This window comes from Ictidomys tridecemlineatus, chromosome 10 (assembly GCF_052094955.1).
Source record: "Ictidomys tridecemlineatus isolate mIctTri1 chromosome 10, mIctTri1.hap1, whole genome shotgun sequence".
NCBI lineage: Eukaryota > Metazoa > Chordata > Mammalia > Rodentia > Sciuridae > Ictidomys > Ictidomys tridecemlineatus.
In genome coordinates this window covers 100,831,968-100,859,778 of record NC_135486.1, presented here as the reverse complement: position 1 = coordinate 100,859,778, position 27,811 = coordinate 100,831,968, and the positions used below count along the sequence as shown (strand labels likewise).

At 39.9% G+C, this 27,811-nt stretch overlaps 1 long non-coding RNA gene across 2 annotated transcripts; it reads left to right on the top strand.

Annotated features, from left to right (window-relative positions):
* Window positions 1–774: 774 nt before the first annotated feature.
* LOC120887407 (uncharacterized) lies at window positions 775–16,144 on the top strand. Of its 2 annotated transcripts, XR_013426757.1 has the most exons (4): window positions 775–1,183; window positions 4,362–4,420; window positions 6,790–8,381; window positions 11,993–16,144. It is a non-coding gene; the product is annotated as an uncharacterized LOC120887407 (long non-coding RNA). The 2 variants fall into 2 exon arrangements; XR_013426758.1 differs by lacking the exons at window positions 6,790–8,381; window positions 11,993–16,144 and adding an exon at window positions 6,618–6,729 and having other exon boundaries at window positions 791–1,183.
* Window positions 16,145–27,811: the final 11,667 nt, after the last annotated feature.

Here is a 27,811-nt window from a genome sequence, read left to right as displayed (position 1 = left end):
CACTGGTTCCTTTGCCCTACTCTGCTGGAGTCCACCCACTCTCTCTCTCAGCTCTCTGCAGAGCCCTACTGTGCTCTCACTCCTACAAGAAAAATTATCTTGCTTGGCTTTTCCTGTCTGACTTTAGAATGTCCTCCAAGGAAATGCCAGACCTGAGGTTTAGAGCTTCGGCTCCCCAGTCTTCTGTGACACTGGGTCCTTCTGTAAGCAAGACTTTGAACCTTGGGGAACAACAAATGAAGAATGCCATAGGAAAGGCATAAAGAACCCAAAGTTGAAGGCCAATAGGAAGAGCATGATCTAATGGCTGATTGATGTTCTCTCTGTGAAAATGGGAAATGGCTTTTGAACTGCTGGCCTTTTGGCACTGTCACAAAATTGTATAAAGACACCATTTAATAAACAATAACAAGTTGACAACGAGCAACATTCTTCAAGTAACTCCATGATAAAAAAAACAATGAAAAATTGGGGGGAAAAAAGAGAGCAGGTGCAATGTCAATCGTCTATAGATCTTACAACAGGATGTTACAAGGAGATCTTACAAAAAGAATTTTAAGTTCTGTAAGAACATTTAAAATATGCTATACAGTATCAGACTTTTCTGGGAGTCATTTATTTCATACACTTAAAAAAAAAAAAAACAGCCAAACTCTCAAATTTGGGTTGAACTTGCACTAAATTGAATCTCTTTTAAACCTCACAAACGATTTTTATTTATTTATTTATTTATTTAGGTGGAAACACATGAATTTTATTGGTTTAGTAGTGGAAAGAACAGTCTCCAGAATGGCTGCTAATGGATTGAAGCTCTGAAGTTTAAGTGTGTTGCTGGGGTCATGCAGGGAAGGTCCTTGTAGATTAGAAACAGGCCTCATGAGAAGAAGGCTCAGGTGACAGTGGCCCCTGCACTGACCAGGTGGCCCAGGGAGTGTCCTGCATCCTCCATAGGCTGATCCTCACAGGGGGAGATCCTGGATCCGCGGGGGAGGGGGGCCGCCACTTGTTTCCTAGGACCAGGTAGCCCATCCCTCGCCAGGAGGCGGGGCGGCACCAGAATAAAGAGGGGCGGAGGCCAGCCCTGGGGGTTGGTGTCCTCACCTCCACCACGGAGCAGCAGCGCGCAGCCGCTCGCCTGAGGATGGTTCTGGAGCACTTCGGCTGCTCCTTGCCCAGGGGCGTGGTATCCTTTGTGCTGAGCTGGGCTGGAACAGATGGGGCATCACAGCCTTGTTCTTGGAGGTGGTCCCAGGCCCGAGTGATTGCTTCCAGGGCGCTCCCTGCCACTCCCGCCACCAAGGCCCATCACTCCCAGGCGCTCAGGGGCGGGTGCAGGCTGCCTTCCCAGGCGCTGGCGGCCCTCACGACCTCAGAGGACTCTTTTTCGGCCATCAGTTGTGACTGTCCTGGTTTCTGTGGCTCCACCTTTCTGGTCCTTCTTAGAGCCAGCGATTTCTTGCTTCATGAAGAGTGAAGGGAGGATTGGGGTCCCAAGGGAGGCCTTGCCATAGTTAGCTGCCTTGTCATTTTCTGCACGAGGTGTGTACGACCTATGAGAATATCTGAAGACCAAGAAATGCCCCAGGACAGTCCCACTGTAAACATGAGCCAGAGCTTCCTGGAAGGAACCTAGGGGGCAGGTCACTAGAACCTTCCCAGGAGGGGATGCCAATCCTCTGAAGGGATGTGAGCGGGACACACTGGCTCTGCCCAGGGCAGTCCCCTGGAGATAGAACGCTCTCTCAACCTGCGCTTCCGGCTGCTCCCATTCCCAGGAGGGCTCTGTGCTCTGTGTCAGCAACCTCTGATGGGCTGGGGACCCTGGCAGAGTCTGCACTGGTGTCTGGAAAAGGATTTAGAATCCAGCGCCGGGGTTGTCCTTGAGTCTTCAGAAGTGAATGCCAGCAGGATGTGTGTGCCAGGCTTGTAGGGGAGAAGCAAATCCAGAAATGTGTGAGTGTGAATAGGACCACAATACAAATTGGTTTCTTGAACTGCTTTTGCCTGCTCAGTTTAAGCCTTCTCATTCAGAGAGTGTTTGGGAAGCTCTGTAGGAACTGCCTGGAGTTTTTCCTTAGACCAATAGCCTCTCTTCTGCTTTATGTAAACCTCCCAGCATCTCTCCTAACTAATTGGTTCTAATAGCTGTTTCATGGACTTTCAATGTTGCTCTTCCCAATGGGTTTCCAAGCAGCAATGTGGGAGAACACTGAAAATTTAAGCTTTGCTCATAAGATAACAAAGAGACCCCAGGTGAGGATGTCAGCTCATTTTACAGGTGAGAAACAGAGACTAGGAGAAATTAAAAACCTGGACCACGGTCATTTAACTAAACCAGTGTTTGTCACAGTATGTTCTATGGACCAGTGTCATCTGCATCTCCTGGGAACTTGTCAGAAGAAGTTGTTAAAAAGGACTTCAGCTGTGCAGGTGTAGCTCAGTGGGTTTAGCTCAGTGGTAGAGGGCTTGCAGGCCCTGGATTTGATCACAAGAGTGGTGGGGAATGAGAATTCTATGATTCAACTCAACTCAGACTGAAGAATCAGAATTTAAGTGTGGAAATCTCAGGTCTCTTTTAGCTTGGTGCTTTTGACCAGGCTAAATTTTGAGAGCTGCACTGGGAGTGTAATAGAGGTTTCTTGGTCCAGTCTCTCAATGCTTTGCTTTTCTCCCCTGCCATTCTGGGGAGGAACCAAAGGTGTGGTGCATGCTAGGCAAGTCTCTCACACTGAGCTAAATCCCTGGCTCTCTCAATATTTTTTAACTTGGATTTTCTTACCCTGCTTATTTTTTTAAAGTAGTGCTGAGTTTAGAGATTAGTCTTTTCATGGATATGTTCTATAGCACCACTGTTGAACATGGCTTTCTGCAATGATGGGATATTCCATACCTGGACTGTCCAATGCAGTAGCCCTAGCCACATATGGTTGTTGAGCTGTTGAAATAGGACCAGGTGCAGTTGAAGGACTGAATGTTGACACTGAATGAGTTTCAGCTAAAATAGCCAGAGGCTGCTGGCTATGACATTGGACTTTATTATCCACAATTTGTAGTGAATGTTTCCCTAGTGTGAGATTTTGGAAGTTTTGTGATAGTTTTTCAACAGTTTTAATTATTTCTTAGAAGGGATATTTTGAAAAAGGGGTAATCATTTTTGAAGTATAAAATGTCAAGTTTTTTTTTTAACGTGAAGATAAGTAGAGAGGGGAAATTAAATACATGTAAGTCATTATTCCACCATTGATAAATCGGAAACTTTTTTGTGTTTTCCTTTCCTATGTATAGTATTAAAATCCAGGAATATACTGTATGAGTTTTATGCACGCATGTTTTCACCTAACCTTAGATCATAAACATTTCCATGTCATTAAAATTTCCCCCAAAAAAATAATGACAAAGAAAGCTTGCTACAGGAATAGAGGAGAGGAAACAAGAATTTTGGTCTAGAGTCTGAGATCTGAGTGTCTTGGCAATGACAATTTGCTGAGAGTCATTGACCCAGGCAGGGTGTTAACCCCTCTGCCTCTGAGAGAGCAGACAGGAGCTCATAATTCTGACTCTTGGTTTGCATTCTTCCTGATTATGACACTGTCATCACATTTGATAGAGATGTCACTTAAGAAATGATAACCTGTTCATAAGAAGTGACATTCTGAGAGGAACTCTTTTAACTAAAGAAACAATGAGAAAATAATAGAAACAATGAGATGCTGTGTCAATAATCTCTAGTTACAATTTGGAAAAAATATTTTAGGAAAAGAATTTTTAGTTCTTACACATATTTAAAATTAGACTAGACTGTGGGACTCATACTATTCTTGTAATCATGACTTTATTTTATGGACTCTACCCTTCCTCCGTCCCATGACCAACCAAACTTTCCAGTATTTTGGAATGAAATCTAACTTAATTAATTATATATTTTCGGTGAATAGCCCCTGATCTTTCCTTACTTCTAGAGTTGAATTTTGGATTTGTTCTCATTCTGTGGTTTCCTAGGAGGAAGTCTCATGGATTAAGACAGACTGAAGCCTTGAAGCTGAGTGTGAGTTCTGTCCTGACTCAGCCATTCCCCTCTGGGTGACCTTGGATAGTTACTGAGCTCTCCAAGCCCAGGTTTCCTAGTGCAACAGCAGGAATAAAGCCCTTTATCTTCCTGCTACCTCCCCAGATTATTGTGAACATGAAACAAAGTGATATAAATGAAAGGACTTAAAGCACCAGTGTGTACTTGTCGGGGTGACGTGGGAAGCCTGAGCATCTGGTGTCTGTTTAGGGAATTCCTTTCCTGAGAGAACCACCCCAGAGCAGGCAGTTGTTTCTAGACAAGTTTACTTTGTTTGCCTTAATTCACATGCTAGGTAGCTACTCATACTTCAGGGCCTATTGCCCCAGCCAGTTTCCATCCTCAGCAATTCCAGTAAGTAAATGTCACTTTAAGTGGTAACTCTACTATGCTTTTCTAGTGTAATTTGGATATGATATAAAATATATGTTACCTGTTTAGAAATCATTATACAAATGCTTTGTTTGTAGGATTTGTTCTAATTAATTAGTAGAATTGTGATTGCTTTTGAAGATCTTGACTTTAATTTTTCTATTTTTTCTAAACTTCAGAAAGAAAGAAAAATACTAGAAAATATATAATCTGAGTTTTGAAAATATAAGCATAGAGCTGGGGATTTAGCTCAGTTGGTAGAGTGCTTGCCTCACATGCACAAGGCACCGGGATCAATTCCCAGCCCCACCCCCCCCCAAAAAAAAAAGAAATAAAAAAGAAAATATCCCCAGCACCACCACAAAAAAAGAAAAAAATATATTACTACTAAATTAGCTTGTAGTTTGGTTAAATTGATATATTAGCTAAAATTTTTGTTTTCATTATATTTTTTTCTCTTTGCCTTTGTTTTGGTGTGGGGGGGTGTTTCACTAAGTTGCCCAAATTGGTATTGAACTCCTGGGTTTAAGCAATGTTTCTGTTTCAGCTTCTCGAATTGCTGAAATTATAAACGTAAGTTTATTACTTTTTTTTTTTTTTTTTTTTTTTTTTACTGATGGGGATTGAACCCAAAGGATAGTTCAACATTGCATTCCCAGTACTTTTTAATTTTTATCTTGAGACAGGATCTGGCTAAGTTCCTTAGGGCCTCACTAAGTTGCTGAGGCTAACCTGAAACATGCAACTCTGCCTCAGCCTCCTGCGTTATAAGCATTTACAAGTTTTATTCTTATATCACCTTAGGGGAAAACCTTGACCTACAAAAATATTGTTACAGCCACAATTTCAGTCTTATGAGAGGTGTTGGGTGATTTTATTTGCTGATATCTTTTTTAATATTGTGATTTCTCTTTGTTGTTGTTCTAATTAGTTATGCATGACAGTAAAATGCATTTTGACACATCACACATAAATGGAGTATAACTTCTCATTCATATGGTTGTACATGTTGTGGAGTTACACAGGTCATGTAATCATATTACACATAGGATAATAATGCCTGATTCATTCTTCCATCATTCCTACCCTCATGCCTCTGCCCCTCCCTGCACCCCACTCTGTCTAGTCTAAAATACCTCTATTCTTCCTCCTCTCCCTTATTGTGAATTAGCATCCACATATCAGAGAAAACATTTATTCTTTGGTTCTTTGGGATTGGCTTATTTTGCTTAGCATAATCCCCAGTTCCATCCTTTTACTGGAAAAATGCCATAATTTCATTCTTATTTTAGGTTGAGTAATATTTTGTTGTGTATATATACCACAGTTTCTTTATCTAGTCATCTGTTGAAGGGAAGATTAGTTTCATAGTTTAGCTATTCAGTTGCTTTAAACATTGATGTGGCTGCATTACTGTAGTATGCTGATTTTAAGTCTTTTGGGTATAAACCTAGGAATGGGTTGACTAGGTAAAATGGTAGTTCCAATCCAAGTTTTCTGAGGAATCTCTGTACTGATTTCCATAGTGGTTGTACCTATTTGCAGTTTTGCCTCATTCGCTGATATGCTGTATATTTATTTGGATTTTGATATTTTGATTATTTCTGCATTGAAAACAAAAAATTTATTGAATTAATTTCCCAACTGAAAACCATGAACATGCACCCAGAAAAAATTTAAAAATCAGAGAAAAGGAGGGAATTCAAAAAATCACCCATAATTGCATTATTGAAAGGCAATCACTGTTAAAAATATTTTTGGTGCATTTCTCAGCAGTCTCCTTTGCACAAATAGTGTCATATTTATATCACTGTAATCATATTTTATTATGATAGGCATTCTCCACACACTCATTTCCTTCAGTTTTAATGCCCTAATCATGTTCCACTGAATGGACATAATGTGATGAGTTAATTTTTCTTCTATTACTGTATATTTTTAAAATGATGGAACTGGGGAATATTATGCTAACCAAAATAAGCCAATCCCAAAGAACCAAAGGATAGAGAAACTACTCCTGTACCTGCCAATGTTTTGGACCTGAAGTTTTTCAAACATTTTAAGATCATTTTCTTAAAGACCTACAATTAAAAGTATTGGATTAAAGAATATGAACATTTCTTGGATTCTTGGTACATATGGTAGGTTGTAATTAAGTTTGGACTTATTTGGTGCCTAGGTATACTTTGGATAATAATGTGCTAAGCCTGGAACAGAGAAAATTTTATGAAGAAAATGGATTTCTTGTTATTAAAAATCTAGTATCTGACGCTGATATTCAACGCTTTAGGTAAAGTAAAACTCTTGGTTATTTTACAAAATGTGTATTATGGCATTTATGTCATTTGCAGGAAAATGGATGAAACTGGACAACATCAACAGGCTGACTCAGAGTCAAGGGTCATTGTGTTCTCTCACTTGGAAACTAGAGAGAAGAAAGGGGTAAAAAGAGGTCTCATGAAAATAGAAGGGAGATCAATAAAGTACAGCAACAGGTTCTGTGGGAGGGAGAAGAGGCGAGAGAAAGGGGAGATGGCCCAAGAATTCTATGTGCAGATATGAATATACTACAATGATATAATTATTAGGTGTAATTATAAGGCATGAATAAAAATTGATATACTATGTATTACATGTATGTAATGGGAATAAAAGTTAGATTAGCCTTTACAAGTTCATGTAATTTTGAGTGATGTGGTTTGTTGGGATGTGTTATGAGCATAGGCTCTGGAGCCAGACTTTCTGTCCTTAATCTCAGTTCTACCTCTTAACATGGTGTGCCCCACACAGGTGGCGTTTCCCACATAGTCACCTTAGTTTTCCATACCTGTGTGTACTCTGTAAAATGTCCATAATAATAGTACTGATCTCCTAGCATTGTTGATAGGACAAAAAAGGTAAAATATGTGGAGAGTACCATGAAGAGGGCCTGGCATCAGGTAGTTGTTATAGGAGTATTTGCTACTACAAGCCAAGCATCCTTAATCTGAAAATTTAATATCCAAATCATTGAGCACCAAGATGATGTCACAAGAGGAAAATTCTGCACTTGACCCCATGTGATGGTCATGGTCACAACACACATACACTAAAACTATTGTATAAAATTACCTTCAAACTATGTATATATGGCATATAGAAAACATAAATTCTGTGATGAGCTGGGGGTCCATCTTTAGGGTATCTCATTATTATTTTGTCATCATCATCATCATCACCATCATCTTCATTTTCATTATTTTCGGTACTGGGGATTGAACCCAGGGGAGCTTTACCACAGAACTCCATCCCCAGACCTTTCTATATATATCTTTTTGAAACAGAGACTTGCTAAATTGATTAGGTTAGTTCCACACTTATATCCTGCAGCCTGCTGTCCTGAGTCTCTATGATTAGAGGCCTGAGCCACCACAATCAGCTCATTATGTATAAGCCAATATAACAAAATAAAAAAAACCCCTAAAATCTGAAATACTTCGAAGTATTTCAGATAAGGAATACTCAGCTTGTATTATTACAATGTAATTATGAAATTATTCCTCCACTGGTGTGTTAAGCCAAGCAATATTTTCATCCAGGTTGTAGACTGCAGCTAGGAGGCCACGATTACCGAGTTGGCCATTTTCTCTTCCCTCTCATCAAAATTATTCTACTAGGCCTGAGGGCTGAGGAAGTAGAAAGAAAATACTCCTGTACCTGCCAGTCTTTGCTTAAGTCCAGGCCAACCAGGGGCTTGGAACAGAGGTCATGATATTGTTTTTAATTTAATTATCTAGGGTTGAATTTGGAAAAATCTGCAAAAAGGAGTCGAAAGCAGCAGGACTATTGGTCATGAGATGTGTCCCTTGCAAAATCAGAATACATTCAAAGTGAGAAAACAATCTTGAAGGTCCAGAATTTCCATGAAGATAAGGAGCTCTTCAGATACTGCACTCTCCCAGAGGTTAGAGACTGCTCTTGTTTTGGTTTCTCCTTCATAGCCAGCCTGCAGGTCTTCCCCAAGACCTGGTGATTGTCAAGAATTTAACCCCTTTCTACACATGGTGCTAGAGTGGTGTGTCTCAGATGGAGATGATTGTTCCCCTCAGTGGATACTGGCAATGTCTCAAGATTTTCTTGGTGGTGGCAACAGCAAGGTTGGTGTGCGAGAGGCTTCTAGTAAGTAGAGGCCAAGGATGTGGTAATGGGGTCCGAATTCTATAATGCCCTCTCTCCAAAGAATGATCTCACCCAAGATACCAATAGCACCAAGACTAAGAAACACTGCTGTGGAGTGTGCTAATTAACTTTTAAGGAAGACAGGAATTCTGTGTTAAAGAGAAAGAGCCCTTCTAAGACTGAATATCATCAGAGGAGAAATTGTGAGGCGTTATTTGTAAATTCATTGACTTTTTTTCCTTTGTTTCTCATCAGTGGAGGTAGGAATTTTCTTTTACATTTAAATTAATTTTGATTCAATCTATTTGTCATACTAAGGGTTGAACTTTGGAGCCCTTTATCACTGAACTACACTCCCAACATTTTTTGTCCTTTGTTTTGAGAAAATTGAGGCTGGCCTTGAACTTATGATTTTCCTGCCTCAGCCTTTATTTTATCAGACAAAGATTTTCTTACCCAGAAACACTTTCTTTTTCTTTGACTAAATATAGTTTTTATACCTATAACCTTCTAATTTCTCTTTCCCATCTGTTAAACTCTTTTTATGTTCACATTCTGAAACAATCCTTGTAAATTTCTGAGTTTAGACAAATTACTCCATTTTAATGAGAAGAAATACTTTATGTTATTTATAGTACTCTAAGCAAAAATTAAACTATTGTATAAAATTACCTTCAACTATATGTATAAGTCATAGTCACAACACAGTCACTAATCAAAACACAGTTGAAACTTTTGGGTCCCTTTTTATACAGAATCACATCTGTTCATCATATTATGAAAACATAAACAATGTTTAAGTATATAGAATTATACCTGTTGTGACTTTGAAATCTTAGTAACCTATTTTCGCTGATGACAAAGGAATTTTAAAATCTTTTTTTGTTTTAAATTTACCGATTTATGAAAACACCAATAATGTTACCCAGTGGAATTCAAGGAGTTGAGAGTACTTGATATTGTATTTAACAGTTAGAATTTTAACTTGGTAAGTTAACCATATGTCTAACAGGCCCATTTATGAGTAATCCCATGTCAAATCTAATTTATTTATTTTTACTGTGAAAACCAAGTATCAGACAGTGTATTGAACAATATTAGCCAACTCTCCCTTGTTGAAAAAAAGTCTAGAAATTATGAATATTAGACTTTTTGTAGACATCAATATTTTATTAGTGTTTTTTGACCACCTAGAGAGACTTGTGAGTTAAGTAATTTTAAAGACATCCTTACTTTAAATTGAGCCTTCTTAAATCATGTGAATTAAAGGTATTTGGATCTATTTTTTTTTAATTTATGAGCACTCGTTATACGCCAATTTTGCTATCATGTACATGATATATGGATGCTTGCACACATAGACAACACAATACACAGCGTGCACACACAAAAGTAAAGGCTTTGTAGCTTTTCACAGATGAATCTGCATTGCAATGTTTCAGATATTTAAAAACTCGATAGTTGAATAAAAAACAGGATTGAGCAGAAAAACACTAACTTAGGTGTATAAGATCAAAATCATGAACTGAAAAAATACAGAATTAAGGGGAAAAAAAACCAAACAAGAATCCTAGAAAAAAATGACTGGCCAGTAACTAGTAAAGTACCATACAATTTATTTTTTGGTTCAGGCTAGTATGAGTTCTGGTAAAAGACACTTTTTCCTAGGATCTTAGTCTGGTCTCCTACTGAGTCTTCCCTGGCTGAGATCTGGAAGGAACTGGGGAAAACTGCCCTTCTGAGCAGAAATCTCATGCCAAAAAAAAACATTTTTTTCCTAGTTGGTAATTGGACAGGTTTGGATGTCAAAAATTATGAAACCTTATTTTCTATTACTTTTTTGAGAACAAAGCTACTATGTTAAGCTCCTCACTGAGATAAGCTGCTGACTGTTGAGCAAGTCTGTTCTTTTGTATGACCTAGGAATAACCTAGGCTATTCCTCCTCTCTCTGTGACAAACAGGTTAAATCTTTCGCCATAGGTAAGCTGAGGAGAGGGGCTAAAACTAAGGCCATATTTTAATGTCTTAAAGGATTTGAAAGCCTGCTAATAACTCAGAGGGGAGTAAACTTTTTGATAACATGCTGATCAGATATCCCAAAGAGGTCTAGGGTAAGAGGTGAGAACACAAAAGCTGGCACTAGTATCCAAGAGGAAATTAACTTCTTGGCTCCCCACATAGAAGCAGGAAAAGCATACCTGGGACTCACAGGTGGTGATTGGAGTTACAGAAGTCATCAGAATTGGCTTGGGGCTCTGTCAGGACTGTGTGGAGGAATTTGGCCTTTTATTTTCCCATCTGGGAAGTTTGCTCCTCACAGTGAGGGGCAGGATGCATGGGATAGTGAAGTTCCAGGGCTTGGGAGTAGATTATTCTCTGAGATGCTGCTGAGATTCACAGCAGTGGCAGTGGAAGATCTGCTTAGCTTACCTGGGGTCACATAGGCACCTGGTCCAGGAAGGAAAGGCACTGGGTCAAAGTCAGAATGTTGTGCAGTAGGACAATGATCATTCCCCCAAAAGATACTCTTAGGATGAGGAATGGGACACTTCTGCCCAGATACATAAAGGCTCATTGACTGTAGTCACTTCTCACTTGAGTTTCTTTAATAAGGACATAACCCATTTTTTAGAGTTATGACTACCTTTGGAAATAGTTATCAACAAAAAATGTTGAACTTACTATTCTCTTTTATTCTGAATATGACATAATCCTTTGAACTCAGAAAAAATGAGCATGTTCTCCACTCTATTTTGGGAGAGTAATAAACCTAAGACACCCTGAGTAATATAAGAATGATATGAACAAAATTCTAGGTGAGGAGAATGTCAGGCTGGGTCAAGGATGTTACAGATTCAGGCTGGAAATGACAAAGAGAAAGGTGTTTGCATACAATTAGCACAAGAGGCAAAGCTGATCTAGATTGTTTATATTTCAATGATGAAGGGTAGGCAAAATTTGAAATTTTTCATTGGGTCAAAAATATCAATGATTTTAATATATACATAAGATTTTATTTTTTTGTGATGCTGGGTTCAAACCCAGGACCCTATACTTGTGAGGCAGGCCCTCCACCACTAAGCTATATCCTTAGCACTTTGTAAAAATCTTCATTTGAGACAGAGTCTGGCTGTGTTTGCTTAGGTTTTCCAGAACTTGTGAAGATCCAGACTCAGCCTCCCAAGCAGCTGGAATCACAGGTGTGCACTACTGTAGCCATTGCACAGGATATTTAAAAAAACAGATATATGACAGACTTATGTATTTTTTTTTTAATTTAAGTGAGTCTCTTTCTTAGAATAAGTCAGAGAAACCTTGCTTTCTCTGCTGAGTCTTAAAGTGTTCATTTTGGTACTTCCTCCAGTGTAGATTGTGCCTGTCTTCTGTGTTCCAGGGTGGAGTTAATGCCATGTACCATGGGAACTAGGACTATGACCAAGACCATGCCTGAGTGCACCTTGTGATGGAGAAGGGAGACACTGTTTTCTTTCACCTTTTACTCATCCATGGATCTGGTCGGAACCTAACTCAAGGATTCCAGAAAGTATGCAACTAGTTTTTAAAGATGAGTTGGTTTAAAACAGAAAATCATAGCTATAGTAACATGTAAAGATTTTTGACTTTTCACTAAACTGAACTCTTTTTTTCCAGTTTACTTGCCAGAAAGTATATTAGCCTTCCTTGTTCTTTTTTTTGCTCTACTCAGTGAGAAGCCAGGTGCCCTCAGGATCCTAAACCTGTTAATCATGAATCTTGGTCATTTGTGGAATTCCTTCAGAGAAGTAGGTCACCTTACAGTGCACAGCTTCTGCTTTCTGAGGCAAAAACAGTTGCTGAATTATTAAAATAGCATGTTAAACTTTGCTATTTTTCCACATTTTCAATGACTATAATATTATGGACGATTATTTATAATTATTCATAACAACGTGGATCATAAGTGCACATTTTTTAAATTTGAACCTTGATATGCCTCTGCCTGGCACTGGGGTCTGGGCAAAAAATGGAGTTTAAATTGGGGGCAAATAGAAAGTCCTTCTTACAGGTGTGATCACCTTAAGATAACTAACTTGTGACAAAGAAGGTGGGTTTTAGCTATTGTTTTTCAAATTACATTTGTTTAGACCTTTTTCTGGAACAGGGAGAACTAAGTCACCTCTGCCTTATCCTCACCACGAAACAAGCTGGGTAAAAATGTCAATGTATTGACCTCTAAATGTCCCTCTTTATTGACAGGTGTGCTATTTTTCTTTTGAAGGTAATTTCTGCTTTCATATATATTGCCATTGTAATAATATCTATTGCCATTGCAATAATAACCTTTCCCAAATTTATCAGGGTAACCAACCTTTATGACAAACCACAGGATTGTACATTTCTTTTAGATTTGAAAATATACACTCATTGGAAAAACTTAAATGCTTAAAACTGTGAAGGTCTGTTACTTAAGTGATTATGCTCCCTGTCCAATACATACCTTAGAAAAGTAAATATCACAGCTAGTTTTTTTTTTTTTTTTGTAATTTCTTAATTAACATTTAGCTAGGCGGCTAGAGGGAGAGGATGACCTACCAAGGGACAGATCTGAGATGCCACGGAGGGGCCTGGCAGTTTATAAATCAAATCCTGGTTGAGCACAGTATCGCATGCCTGTAATCCCAGTGGCTCAGGAGGCTAAGGCAGGAGGATCACAAGTTCAAAGCCAGCCTCAGCAATGGTGAGGCACTAAGCAACTCAGTGAGATCATGTCTCTAAATAAAATACAAAATAGAGCTGGGGATGTGGCTCTGTGGTCAAGTGTCCCTGAATTCAATCCCTGGTATTCCCCCTCAAAAGAAGTTAAATCTTGGTTGTAAGACTTGAAGCTCTGAAAAGGGAATATCTTTCTTGGTTGTTGGCATTAATGAGATGCTTTTCTCCATTATCAATTGTTAACTCTGCACAAGAAAGTTTGTGCCATTTTGCCACTACATAGATGTGAAGGGCTCTAGTCAAGAAAACATTGATAAAGAAATTATAGAACAAATCAATAAATTCTACAGTGTGGAAAGTAGCATAGACTTGAAGGTACACTTGCATGAAATAACCAAGTAAAGGTGTCTGAGGTTTCTTGTCTTCATATGTTTAATTTATCCCTAATTTAATTTGAAATAAAAGATAGTGGGAATTCTGAATACATAGGAGCAAACATAAAGATTTGGGACTTCGATGAAGGATCACTAATGCTTATGGATGAGGAGCATTACACAGTGTTTCATATGCTTTCCTAATTGATACACATCACTTGCACAGTATTTGTTTTTAAGTAATGGATATTAAATGATGCTGATGAGCAATAGACCGATTATCAATCAGTGCAATTTAATAAACATCTTCACTTTTTATAAAACACACATTTTAGGCCCTAGACCAAGGAGCTATTTGTATTTATTTGATTTCTATGAGATAATGATAATGCAGGCATGCCTCTTCCCCCAAGAGACTGAGGGTGATGATGACTCTGGGTCATCTAGAATGTAGTAAGGCTCCACACACACAGGGATGCCACAGTGCCATTGGCATCTTGGCATCCCAAGATTCTCCACCCATTTCCAGGGTGGAGAATCTTGTCTCTCCCTTTAGAACCTACAAATGCGTCCCCTGTCTGAAAATGTTCCACATTCGTGGATTCAACCAACTGAAATATTTAAATATTAAACATTTAAATATTAAACAATGTTTCAAAAAATCATATCTGTACAGAACATGTACAGGCATTTTTTTCTTATCATTATTTCCTAAATAATACAGCTTAACAATTACATAGCATTTATATTGTACCAGGTACTATAAGTAATTGAGTGGTGATTTAAAGTATATGGGAGGAGGAACAGAGGTTATTTTATTAAAGGGACTTGAGCATTCATGGACTTTGGTATCTAATGGGGGAAATCTTCAACTGTACATTAGTTTGTGAGGTTGTGCTGAATAAATACATCCCATATTTATTTTAATTAATCTATAAGTTAGTGTTTATGGGCACATTTAGAATAACAATAAAATAATCAATAAACAATAGAATAACAATAGAATAATCGAATGACAATGCCAAATTATATAATTCTAAGGTATAAAACAATTCCATTTCCCCTTTCTCATTTTTTTTCACCAGAACACAGTAGAATAGTCTGTTTAGCACCTGCTGTAAAGAAGGAATTAGAGTCCCAGAGATTGGTCTAAGTTACAGAGCTAGATTTCAGAGTCAAGCCTATTCAGAAATCATTCTTTCCACCATACCCTGCTGTTTTCTCAAAAAGAAACAACACATAAGGTTATCTACATTGTTTTATTAATAATGGTGCAGGGTGTGTAGTGGCACGTCTGCAATCATAGTTTGGCTTTCCAAGTGATGCGTATCAATTAGGAAAGCACATGAAACACTGTGTAATGCCCCTCATTCATAAGCATTAGTGATCCTTCATTGAAGTCCCAAATCTTTCATTTCAAATTAAATTAAGGATGAATTAAACATGTGAAGACAAAAAAACCTCAGACACATTTACTTGGTTATTTCATGCAAGAGGATTGCAAGTGAGGCCAGCCTCAGCAACTTAGCAAGAAATCGTAAATACAAAATAAAAAGGGCTAGGATGTAGACTAGTGGAGAGTGCTCCTGGGTTCCAAATCTAGTAAAATTACAGGGGGGGGGGGCGCGGGGGGGCGGCGGAGATAAAACCCAAGTAAACCAGTACCAAATGGCACCACTTTCATTACTATGATATTATCAGTGTTGCACCTTCAAAGTGGTTCAAGCAAGTAAAGGTAAACAGAGAGAAGGTCAGTGAACTGTTGTGACTTAGCAGCACCCATGCCTTCAGGTGTGATCAGAAAGGCTGATAGTTGGAAATCCATTGGCTCCCTGCAGTTAGCTCTGTTTTTCAAACGTTGGCAGGAGAATTATTTGGATTCCAAAACTTGTTTTATTTACTAATCAATATAATTATCATAGCATTTCCCCCCCTATTTAACCATTTGTAGAGGCTAGAATTCTCTTGTCTTTTTGGAAAAAGGCCAATATGTGTTCCATACACTCATTCTGTTTGGTATTGTTTCCAGGATATTTGTATTTTTCAAGCTCAATTTGTGAATAGAGAAAGAATTAATCTTTGAAACAGCCCTTAATTATAATTATTTTAAAGATAATCAGAAGAAAAAAAGAATCTTAGAAAAAAATTTTCTGACTGGAATGACATAATTTTTCCTATTGTTTTCAAAATCAAGAAACATTGGGCACTTCATTGTATAAAGTTAATTTTGCAGTATTTTAAAGAATGTAAAAAGAGTAAAAATGAAATATTACTCTTTTTGGAAAATTGATTTGGGTTTACAACTAATAAACATGGCATATGATATAAGTATGTTCAGTCAGTTCCTTTCATTGAATTGGCTCTTTATCCTGGCAGAAACAAATTCTTTGAAATTCATTTTGCACCAGATAAGTATATGTACTAGTTTATTCTCTACTTCCTGATATCTTGTCATGAGAGATTTCCAATCTAGTACCATGCATGCATAGTACATTCACATTTGGTGAAGGGCTTACAATGGACATCATGTGATCAAAATAAGAATGGGTCCTCATTCTCTGACACAAGCTTCCTTTCAAGATTTCTTCAATCCAGCTACCCTCCTTCTAAAACAAAATATCATTTCCAGAATTTTTCTTTGTTTCTAAGGAATGTAGACAGGAGTACCTTCCCTTGTATTTTCTGTTAAGCAGGGAAACTGAAAGCCTTTAACATTTATGAATGAAACCTAAGCTGTTTTAATGAGTAGGGACATTTTTAGATACTTTAGTCTGGATTTGATTTGAGTCTGGACTGGGATTTATTTCAATATAGCACCATATTTCTATACCAGTTGAACACAGCAAGGAGACACATTTTTTATTTTTAAAAATTCTAATTAGAGTTTCATTAAGAAAGAAACAGCTGGGCGCAGCAGCACATGCCTGTAATTCTAGAGGCTTGGGAGTCTGAGGCAGGAGGATCATGAGTTCAAAGCCAGCCTCTGCAATGATGAGACACTAAGCAACTCACTGAGACCCTGTCTGGGGATGCAGCTCAGTGGTAGAGTTCCCTAGGTTCAATCCCTACTACCAACAAAACAAAACAAGACTCAGCCAGTTCCTTTCTTTTCAATCTGCTCAGCACAAGTTTTTCTTTATCTTGTGTTTCCATGTTTGTTAGTTTCTTGAGGCAGGCATTTGTTTAAGTATAGCCCCAGCTGAAAAGGAACAAAGGCAAGAGAATTATAGAAGACCTAAGAAAAGGGTTCCTAGAATGATGGGATCTAAAAATGTAAATAAGGAATGCCATTGGGAACAGCACTTCATTGTTAGTCTCTGTGTGCATCTGTGAGTGAAAGCCAACTCTTCTATCAGGAACATGCACTTCTCATCTCATCTGTCCCTTCTATCCATTAGTTCACATAGCAATTTGCAGGCACCCACTCTATAGTGGGAAGGGGAATGACTAGGGCAGGATGACTAGGGCTGCTCTTCACCCATGTGTTTCCTCCTTTTGAAGGATGGGAACAAACCTCTGCTGGAAAATGAAGAGATGGGACAGGAATGCCTTGGCAGAATGAGAGAACCCTGGCTGCTCAGTGGGAGGGGATGTGTTCTGGGCTGTTCATTTCACTAGAGAGCAATACAAAGGTTTCTGCTATAATTGAAAAATAAAACTCTTAAGGTCTCCTAAGGATTTGGGGCCTTAGAGTTGAGGAAAGCTAGAGGCCTTTGCTCACTTGTATTTACTTGGAGCTCCTCTCCTTTTTCCTGTGTTCTTTTTTAATACATAAAATTGAGATAAAATACTTATAACTATCTTAGGTTTTTTTTTTGTTGTTGTTGCTGGGGATTGAACCCAGGGGTGCTCCACTACTGAGCTACATCCCCAGGCAGGAAGAAATTAAGAGTGAAGCTGGAATGTGAACACTCAGAAATACAAACAAAACCTTTAGCCCATCTGGCTATTTGGGGGAGCTGGCAGCCTTTTAGTAAGAGCCAAATAGTGATTATCTTCAGCTTTGCATCCTGGACTGTCTCTGTACAGTGACTCAGCTCTGCCTTTAAAGAAAGAAGGCCACCAGAGACAATATGAACCTATGTGGGCTAACAACATTGTATTTACAAAAGGGGATGACTGTGAGAGATGACCCCAACTCTACATGAACACCCAACTCTACATGAACATGCAAACCCAGAAAGCAAACAAGTGTCCTATGCTTTGTACCTGCAGTGTTGCAGGGTGATTTAGGGTCCTTTCCCGTGTGCTCTTTGGAGATGCACAGGAAGCTTCTGCCAGCTTCATCTTCTTGGCACAGAGAGCAGCTTGCTCACCTGTGTGTGACACATTGCAGCTATTTTTTTTTTTTCTTGATGAGTCCAGTTTTTAATCTAGATTAAGTTCAGGACAACTGTTAGGATTTATTCTGATACCTCTAAAGTGTACCTTGTAGCTCACAAATTATTGAGCTGAAGTGTGCTGGAAAACATTGATATATCATGAATTCAAACTAAATGTGCATGTCAGTAGCAATAAGAAATTTTGGTTGCAACAACGGAAACTGACCTTGACTATAAGAATCAGAAAACTGTGTCAGCAGGCTGTTAGGGACTCAGAGCGTAATGCTGGGGGCCAGGCATGCAGAGGAGCAGGGACAATGGAAGACTAAAGACTGGTCCATAGGGGTGGGGATGCATCTGACCCCACACCCCATCCTGCCCTTGGGAGCCGCCATTGGGGTAAAAATGAAACCAAACCCTTATTCTGGAGCTGTTGAGCAGTGGCCCAGGCAAGCTAGAGCACAGATTGCCAGCAGAATCTGCCCGTTGGTGTGGGCCTGAAGTATAACAAACCCGGACAAAGGCAAGCCAAGGTGCACCAACCAGTTGCTCATAGGCAGTCCAGCATCCAGCCTGCTGCAGAAGCCCACTACATATATCACCCCACTTGGGACTCACAGAACATCCACCATGCGTGACCTCAAACTCCTGCTCAGGAAAATGAAAGTGGGACAGACTTGAATGAAAGTTCAGACTCAAGGACTAACCAATAATCAAGAGCATGGGTAGTTTTTCCAAAGCCTGATTAACATAAGTTTGGATAAACATGCTAGTGCTTTTCTAAACTCTGATTAGCATTAATCTGGATCAAAAGTGTTGGTACTTTTCCAAATCCTGATTAGCATACATTTGGACCAATAGCATCAATCCAAGTGCTATAAAAACCCCTTGACAAGCACAATCAGATGTCAATCCCTATGGGGGTCCTCTCTGCAAGAGTTCTGTTACTATTCTTCACACTTGAATAAATCCTACTTCTTTCATTCTTAACTTCTATTGTCCAGTGAATTTCATTTTTCAAATTTGCAAGAACTTGAAGATAGTTGGCAATGAGCTGAGCTGCCGGAGTCTATTGCAACACTGGAGGGCATATCCTCCATTGACAGCTGCAACTCACCATTCAATGGTACTGAAGAAAAATGGGGCTTTGCTTGCTGCACACTCAGACCCCACAGGAAGGCATTCCCTGCTGTGATAGCTGCTAACACTAAAATGGATTTTCAGGCTTTCTCAGCTGCAGAGGACCACAGCTTACACAAACTTCTGTCCACCAATTGTGAAATCAAATTGTGAATCAAATTTCATCTCAAATTCCAGTTTCAAAAGTGTTGGGAGTGGACTCTGATGGACACAGTGTAAGTTACAGGCTTCCTACAGGTTGCTGCCGAGGTGAAGAGAGAGCTATTATGAGATTTTCTATTCCTGTAGTCTGCTCCACTTGGTGGAGTAGAGATGGCCCCAAAGCGAGAATAATGTCACAGTCCACTGCAACACCCATGGAATTTGGAACCAACATCTGAATACTACAGTTCACCTGCATGGAACCCCATTCTGAGCATGAAAAGGGGAAAGACTATAATATAGGTCACTTCTTAATGTCCCTGAGCAAATGTCAACTGACTCAGTTCCTTCTCAGACACTCTGTCTTAGCTCCCCAGTGACAGAGATTCATCACCTGACATTAGGTTAACCTGTCGGACCAAACCAATGGTGACACATTCTGGGGTCACTGATATTAATTTAGTGGATCACAACCTGAGTTTTCTTAATATTTAGTTTTTAGTTATAGGTGGACAATATATTTATTTTATTTTTATGTGGTGCTGAGGATCTAACCCAATGCCTCACGTATCATAGGCAAGCACTCTACCTCTGAGCCACAACCCCAGTCCCACAACCTGAGCTTTTGAAAACAAAGTTGTTAAAACGAAAGACCAGAGAACCTGGTACATAGTAAGCCCTGCACATTTTAAACAAAAATGTACATACATGTTTTGGAAAGTGATGCAAAATGAATTTCTTATTGTTGGGTATAGCCAAAAGTGTGACCCCCAGTAGGCTAATTCTGATGCTCATGAAAATAACAGATACTATTCTAAAAATGAGATGTTAAGTAAAAAATTCATGTTAAATTGATGACAACACATCCCTTTATTAGCACACCTCCATGGACCTGTGTGGTGACTAGGACCTTTGCTTGCGGGAGCCAGCTTGAGCAAAATGAGATCTTTACAATAAGGATCTGGGTACTTCATGACATCCAAGAGTCACAACTTCTCAACAGAGTTATGAGTATAGCAGGGAATGTGGGAGTCCCTCTTACTATCCCCTACTTCAGCCTCTCCCTGTGTGATTGCTTCCTTCTCTTGCCCATGACCTAATTCTCCTGCAAAGGGCTTTTATCATAAGGTTCTGGGGTTTGCATCTTTCCTTCCAAAAGAACAGTCAGACTGTGGAACTTTATTAGTTGAAATTCTAGATTGCTATGAAGTGACTTATTGATTCACGTCAAGTGCCCTGCCCTGATCTAATTTTTAAAAATATTATCAGCTTCTTTCTTAAGTAATGCTAGTGTGTGTGTGTGTGAGTGTGTGTGTGTGTGTGTGAATATGTGTGTGTGTGAGTATGTGTGTGTGTGAGTGTTTGTGTGTGTGTGTGTGTGTGTGTGTGTGTGTGTTGGGAGGGAGGTTGTTAGGAGAGGACAAAAGGGTGTGTGTATCAAGTGGGAGCAATTTCAGGGAAGAGAACTGATAAGATGGTAATTGTGCCAGAACAGTCTGAATAGACATAAAACTCTTTAAAAATACATTGATCTACTGGGCATAATGATGCATGCCTATCATCCCTGCTAGTCAGGAAGCTGAGGCAGGAGGATGGCAAGTTCAAGGCCAGCCTCAGAACTTAGCAAAACCCTGTTTCAAAATTAAAAATTAAAAAATGAACTGAGAGAGCAGCTCAGTGGTAGAGCACTCCTGCATTCAATCCCTAGTACCATAAAAAAGAAAAAGAAAAAGAACTGATCTAAGCCAGCAACTTCGCTTCTGGGCAAATGCACAAAAGCATCCCAAAGAGGCATTTGCTCATCCAGTTATAGCAGCAGCATTTGCTCTTGAGGAAAGCAGCTCAAGTACCCATCAGTGGGAGAACAGATAAACAAAATGTGATCTATGCATACAGTAGGTATTATTCAGTTTTAAAAAGAAAGGGGATCCTGGCACATGTTATAGCATGGATAACCTTGAGGACATTAGGCTCAATGAAAAAGCCAGTCCCAAAGAACAAATATGGATAATTACACTTACAGGAGGTCCTTAGAATAGTATAATGCATAGAGGCAGAAAATAGAATATAATGGCCAAGGACCTGGGGAGGAGGAAATGGGGTAGTAATGAGGACATTGTGTCAGTTATGCAAGATGAAAAGAACTTGTGGAAGGACGGTAGTGATGGTTGCACCATGTTGATGAACTCAGTGCCACTAAACTCTGTTTTTCAAGGTCGTTAAAATGGTAAATTTTATCACAGTTTTAAAAAGAAAAACAAACATAGGGCAAAGAGAGGAGGGGTTTCCAAGCACATGCAATGAACCAAGGCCTGCACTTTCCCAAGCAGATAGTCCCCAAGTTCATAGAAGCAGGTCCTTTCTCTTTACTTCATTTGGAGCTTTGTGTGAGTGTCTCATAAACTCTTCAGATTCTCTCTGGTGAAGTGACCACAGCCCAGGATGAGTCTCCTGCTCCACTGAGAAGCCAGGCTTCCCATGTCATCCAGGTCCCTTGGTAGTTCTTTCCCTCTTCATTTCTTGTTTTTTTTTTTTGTTTGTTTTTGTTTTCCTGAACTTAGTCCAGTACTGATCCTAGGGGCCAGTGACCTGGTCCTGGTATGTGGTCACTGGAGCCACGGCTAGCCTCTGAAGAAGTAGCTATCTCCCCACCCTGTAAGAGGCCTAAAGGATCCTCTCCTGGTCTGAAACCTGAATTTCCTGGTCTGCAGTCATTTCCCAGAGCAGTCATAGGGCCAGACACAGAACACAACCAAACAAAAAACAAAGAGCAGGGACCCTTTAAAGAATCCCCCTCAGATATGCCTGAAGTTAAGCCTCAGCCCCATTATTATACCTTTTGCAATCACCACACATCTCTAGATCTTAGTTTCTTCAGTTATAAAGTGGAGCTTCATGGCTGATTTTTCGAAGATTAAATGGGAGTGTTGATATTTCTCTTTCCCAGTCATGTCATTTGTTGAGCAGCCCACTCACAGGCCATTTGGTAAAGATCTTAAAATGGGAGTCCATATTACCAATGAAAACAAAGAACAGTAACCCTGAACCAGTAACAACTCTACCTAGGACGCTGCTAGAACCTGGCAGGAAAGAGGAATGCTCCAGGGTCCTGGGCCTAGGATCTGCATTGTTCCCCTGTAACCCCTTCCTCCAAAACACAAACCCCCAAACATCAAGGAATCTTCCAGCATCCAGAGGTCTGCAAGCCCACAGGTTGTTCCAAGAGTGAGTGTACAAAACAGAGTTTAAAAATCTCTGGGTAACATATATCATAGGTGATGACCTGCTTATTATCAGGACAGTTTGCATCATTAAATTCAGGTTAGCTGAAAAGGGATGTGGAAATGTTGAGCAAGGTGATTAGAAATGAAAATAATTTTTAAAGAGTTGGAAACTGGGTTTTAGTGGACGGCAAAGACAGCTTTGGGAGATGATCTTAGACTGACCAAAGTTGTGAGTGACCAGAAACTTCTCTGTGCATTCCTGGATTGCTTCTTCTTCCATCCTCCTGATCTCACTGCCAGCAGCCTCACAGACACTCTCAGCCACATGAACAGACTCCAGTTCATTCAGCCTCTCTCGGGAGACTTTCCAGGAGAGCCCAGGCTTACCCACTTGTTACCACATGGACTCCTGGACAGTCATCCTTTCATGCATTCCCTCGACTGAGCGGTCTAAATGCCCGCCAGTGTGTGTGTGTGTGTGTGTGTGTGTGTGTTTGTGTGTGTGTGTGTTGCACACCACACTGCACACCAGCTCTCCAGCCCTGTTCTCTCCGATTTCCCTACCTGCTGCTCCCAGTTTCCATCCAACTTCTCCATATCAGTCTCCTTTAGCATTTATTTATTGAGTGACTTGATGTGCCAGGCACTGTGGGGACCCCTTGGAAGAAGCAGAACTGAACAAGCATGCACTGTGTGCACAAGGATCCAGGTCTGCTGGAGAAGGGGCTGGGGACTAGAGCAATCTAGTAAGATCCTAAGCACGTGGAGAGACTGACCATAAAAAGGAGGCAAAGCACAAGCAAAAGTGGGGGCCAAGGGAGAAGGAAAAAGGGGGACACTAGGAAAAGAAGATTGCTAACCCCTGGAGAGGTGAGTAAAACAGGCATTGAAGAGAAGGGATTTCAGAATAATCCTGGAACATTAGAAAGGTTTTGCCAGATGGGCCATGAAGGAGAAGCTGGTTCATTAGGTAGAATGTGAAGAAAGAGGAATCCTCGTGGCATGGCAAGAGTGTGACATGTCAGAATGCAGAGGATTAAGCAGTGGAACTGTGGCTAGAGAGGTAAAAGGACAGGTAATAAAAATCTTTTCATGTCATGCCAAATAATTTGGAATTTATTCAATGTTAAATGGTGCTTTTCATGGCGAGGAGCAGAAAAAGTCAATTCTGCAGACTTAACCAATAAAGAAAATGTATTTTCTCACATAACTGGAGGCCCAGAGGACATAATATGCTCAGTGGTCATCAAAGATCCCATTTATTTTTTTTTCTGTTTCCTCTTCCATCTTCATAGTGATCTTTCTTCTCATGAATACAAAATGACTGCAGTGGTCCCAAGCACTGCATCTCACCAAACACCCGCCAGAAGAGGAAAAGAATTATTTAACCTCTTTGTAAGAATCCTTTCTTTAAAATCTAAGAATCCTTTCCTAGAATATTCCACACTCCAGGTAACAGTGGTGGGAAGGTGCAAGGGTGATGACTAGAGTCTCATTGGTGGGTGCCTGCAGAGGAAGGGGTAAGCCACCTGGAAACTTAAAGTCTAAAATAATTAGTGAAGCACAAAACACAAATAGTCAAAATTGTATTTTAAAAAGGCAGAGCCCCAGATATATCTAGTCCACCTGGATGCTGCCACTAGACAAAGGAAAGATGGCTCTGGTGGTTTATTTTAGTGGGTACATCAAAGGCAGAGACAAGGTTTCAAGGTTGGAGTCTTGCTTCCTGATGTCTTACAGTCAGCAAGTTGATTGACATCTTGGCAGGTCACACCCATCTCAGGTGCAGTGTGAGCCATGGCAGAGTGAGATAGAAATTAAAAAAAGAAAACAAGAGAGAGAAATGCATTATAGTAGAGGGGGTAGAGAGAGAAGATGGGAGGAGAGGGGAGGGGAAGGGAGGGGGGATAGTAGATGATAGGAAGGGCAGCAGAATACAACAGACACTAGTATGGCACTATGTAAAACAGTAGATGTTAACCGATGTGATTCTGCAATATGCATACAGGGTAAAATGGGAGTTCATAATCTGCTTGAATCAAATGTATGAAATATGATATGTCAAGAGCTTTGTAATGTTTTGAACTACTAATAATAAAAAAAGAATTTTACAGTGTCTTGGGCAATTGCCCAGAAAAAATGTCCACTGGTTATTCCCAGACCCCAGATGTTTCTATCCACTAGGCTTTGATGCCTGGTGACCCACACACAACCCATGGACAGCTCGTGACATCCAGGAGCCTCCCTCCCCTCCTCAAATTCATATGACTCTACCTGTCAATGATCAGCAAGGGGACTGGCTGGTTTAACTAATCTAGACCCATTCCAGGGACTGGAGCTGGGGCCAGAGGTCATGACTGAAAGAGCACTTGATAAAACCTCAGCTATTTTGGTAAAGAAGTGGGTGATAGCCAATATTACTGTGAATCACTGGAGAGTTTTAGGAGGTGGTGTAATATCATCAAATCTGAAATCTAGGAAGATCAATCTTACAACAGTTTGTAGGATGAAAAGTGAGAAGAATGAGACTTGAGGCAGAAGAACCAGTGGGAGGTTTTGCAATGACACTGCAAAGAGAGCAAATGCAGTCAGGGCCAGGGACATGGGTGGGCTGTAGTTAAGATGGAGAAGTGATAGAAGTTTGATATGATGCCAGGAGGAAGGGGGGAGGCCAAGATGACCCTGGTCGCCTAGGGGTCTCCAACTTCCCTCTGCCAAATTCACCAGCAAAGGCACTCTGGGTGTTTCCCAGAAGCAGAGTTTTCCATATCCTTTGCCGTCCCTCTGAGAATGACTGCCCTTGTCCCCAAATATGCGCTCTCAACTCTTCTAGATAAGCAGCCACTCTTGACCCAATCCCTGACTCCTTCTTTCCTCCTCTCACCTTCCTCACAGGCTCTTTGACATTGCTGTATCCCCAACAGTCTCCAAACCCCTTGGCATCTTTTCTTTTCTTTTCTTTTTTCTTTTTTTTTGCAGTGTTGGCCTGGAGTCTTGCCTTGCACATGCTGAACAAGCACTCTACCACTAGGCAACACCCCCCAGCCCCCAGTTCCTTTTCATCTTCCTGATCTCCATGTCTGCATGCTGGGGCTTCTTGAACCTTTTCTGCCTTCTATCTACTCATTTTCTAGGTCAGAACCCTTCATTCAGGCATCACCTAGTCTCTCTTAGTGTGTAGGCCACAGAGAGTTCATAGAGGAACAAGTTCTAGCTCTTTGACTTCCATATCCTCTTTCCTGAAGCCATTTGTTTGAGATTGCATCCAATTGGAGATGTGGGTTCTCCAAGCCTTTCCATCTTTTAACAAAAGACAATCAGTAAAATGTCAAACTCACAGATACCACCTCACACTCATTAGGATGAGTTCCATAAAAGAACAAACAGAATGTTGGCAAGAACAAAGGGAAATTGGAACCCCGTGCAACACTTGTGGGAATGTAAAATGGTGCAGCTGCTGTAGAAACCTGTATGGGTGTTTCTCAAAAAGCTAAAATTAAAATTACTTGTAATCCAGGAATTCCACTTTGGGGCATAAAATCTAAAGAACAGAGAGCAGGGGTCCTGGGTTATAACTCAGCAGTGGATTGCTGCCTAGCATGTGCCAGGCACTGGATTCAATCCTCATCTGTGCACACACACACACACACACACACACACACACACACACACAAACACACACACACTCACACACACACATATGGAAAGCAGGGTCTCAATGATGTTATTTTATAGCCATGTTCCTGGCAACATTATTTACTATAGCTAAAATACGGAGATGAGCAAATGTCCATGGTGAATGAATGGATAAGCAAAGTGTGGTCCCCAAAAACAGTGGAATATTCTTCAGCCTTAAAAATGAAGGAGATTATGACCTAGCCTATAATATGGATGAAATTTGAAGACATTATGCTAAGTAAAACAAGCCATTGTGGAAAAAAAAAAGACTCATAGAAGCAGAGGATTTCACTTACACGAAGTCCCTAGAGTCATCAAATTTATAGAAAGGAAAGTGGAAATTGGCTTCTAGGGGCCTGAAGAGGAAGGAATGGGATGTTAATGTTCAGTGGATACAGTGTATCAGTTTTGCAAGATGAAAAAAGTTCTGTGGGTGGATGGTGGCAATGGTGCACAACACTGTGAATCTTCCTAATGCCACTGAACCACACACTTTAAAATGGCAAATCTTATGTGTATTGTATCATTATTTTTAAAATGGGGGCAAAGCAAGCACCACCTCTAAATTTTGGAACCGTTTTAAGGTTCATTCCTCAGGGAAGAGAGACCTCCAAGGCTGTCTGCCTCTAAGGAGGGTCTGATGAAGCTAAGAGAAGAAGGTTGAGGATCATAAGCAGGGGGTCTGATGCCACCTCAGAGACAAACTCCTGGAGAGGCATGTCTCAGTCATTTCTCTACAACACAGAGGTCAGAGTTGAGCGGTGGTAGTGGGATGTTGCAGGAAGTGTGTTAGCAGACTGATTTATCCAAAAATAAATTCAATCTCTGGATGACAGAAAGCATGGGCTCCTTCACTTCATGATGCAGAGGTGAAGTGGGCTCTACCATGTGGCCGGGCAGAAGACTTCCTCCAAAGTGCTCAGCAAAGTGCAGTTTCAGCTTTAATCAAACTAGACTTATGGTCTGGTTGTGATAGAATATTTGCTAGTGTTTAATAACAAATAACTTTAGAAGTCTTGTTAACTTTCTTCTTATTCATTTGTTCAGAAGCTGGGAAAGCAAAACAGCTTCAATGACAGGTGATACATTCTTTGCCTACTGTGTGGGTTTCAATCCTTTGCTTTCCTCAAAATTGAAAGATCTAATAGGCCTGTCAGCTGATAGTTCCCTACAAGAATATTTGGTGATAGATCACTATTGGCATATAACCCAGAAAACTATCAAAGAAGTAGGTTACACTGCTATAATAAATCTTTCTGCCTGATTATTTCCTTACTTATGAGAAAATATTCCTCATCTCATCTACACATAAAAACAAAGAAATGAACTAAAATTAAAATTAGGTTCAATATTGTTGTTGAATTTTGTTCCAATATAATAATAAGAAACAGGAAACAGTCATACCAAAATACATATATATATATATATATATATATATTGCAAATAGATATGCACATTTCATGAAGAAGTATACAGTGATTATTTAACATTTATAAACAATTATTTGCCATTTAATATATAACTACCATATTGTTTGATTAGTTATACACCAATATGGATTATAATGACAACTCAACCTAGAAAAAAATAAACACAGGAATTAGATCTCAGAAAAAAATATATACTAGTAAAGAGGTATGAC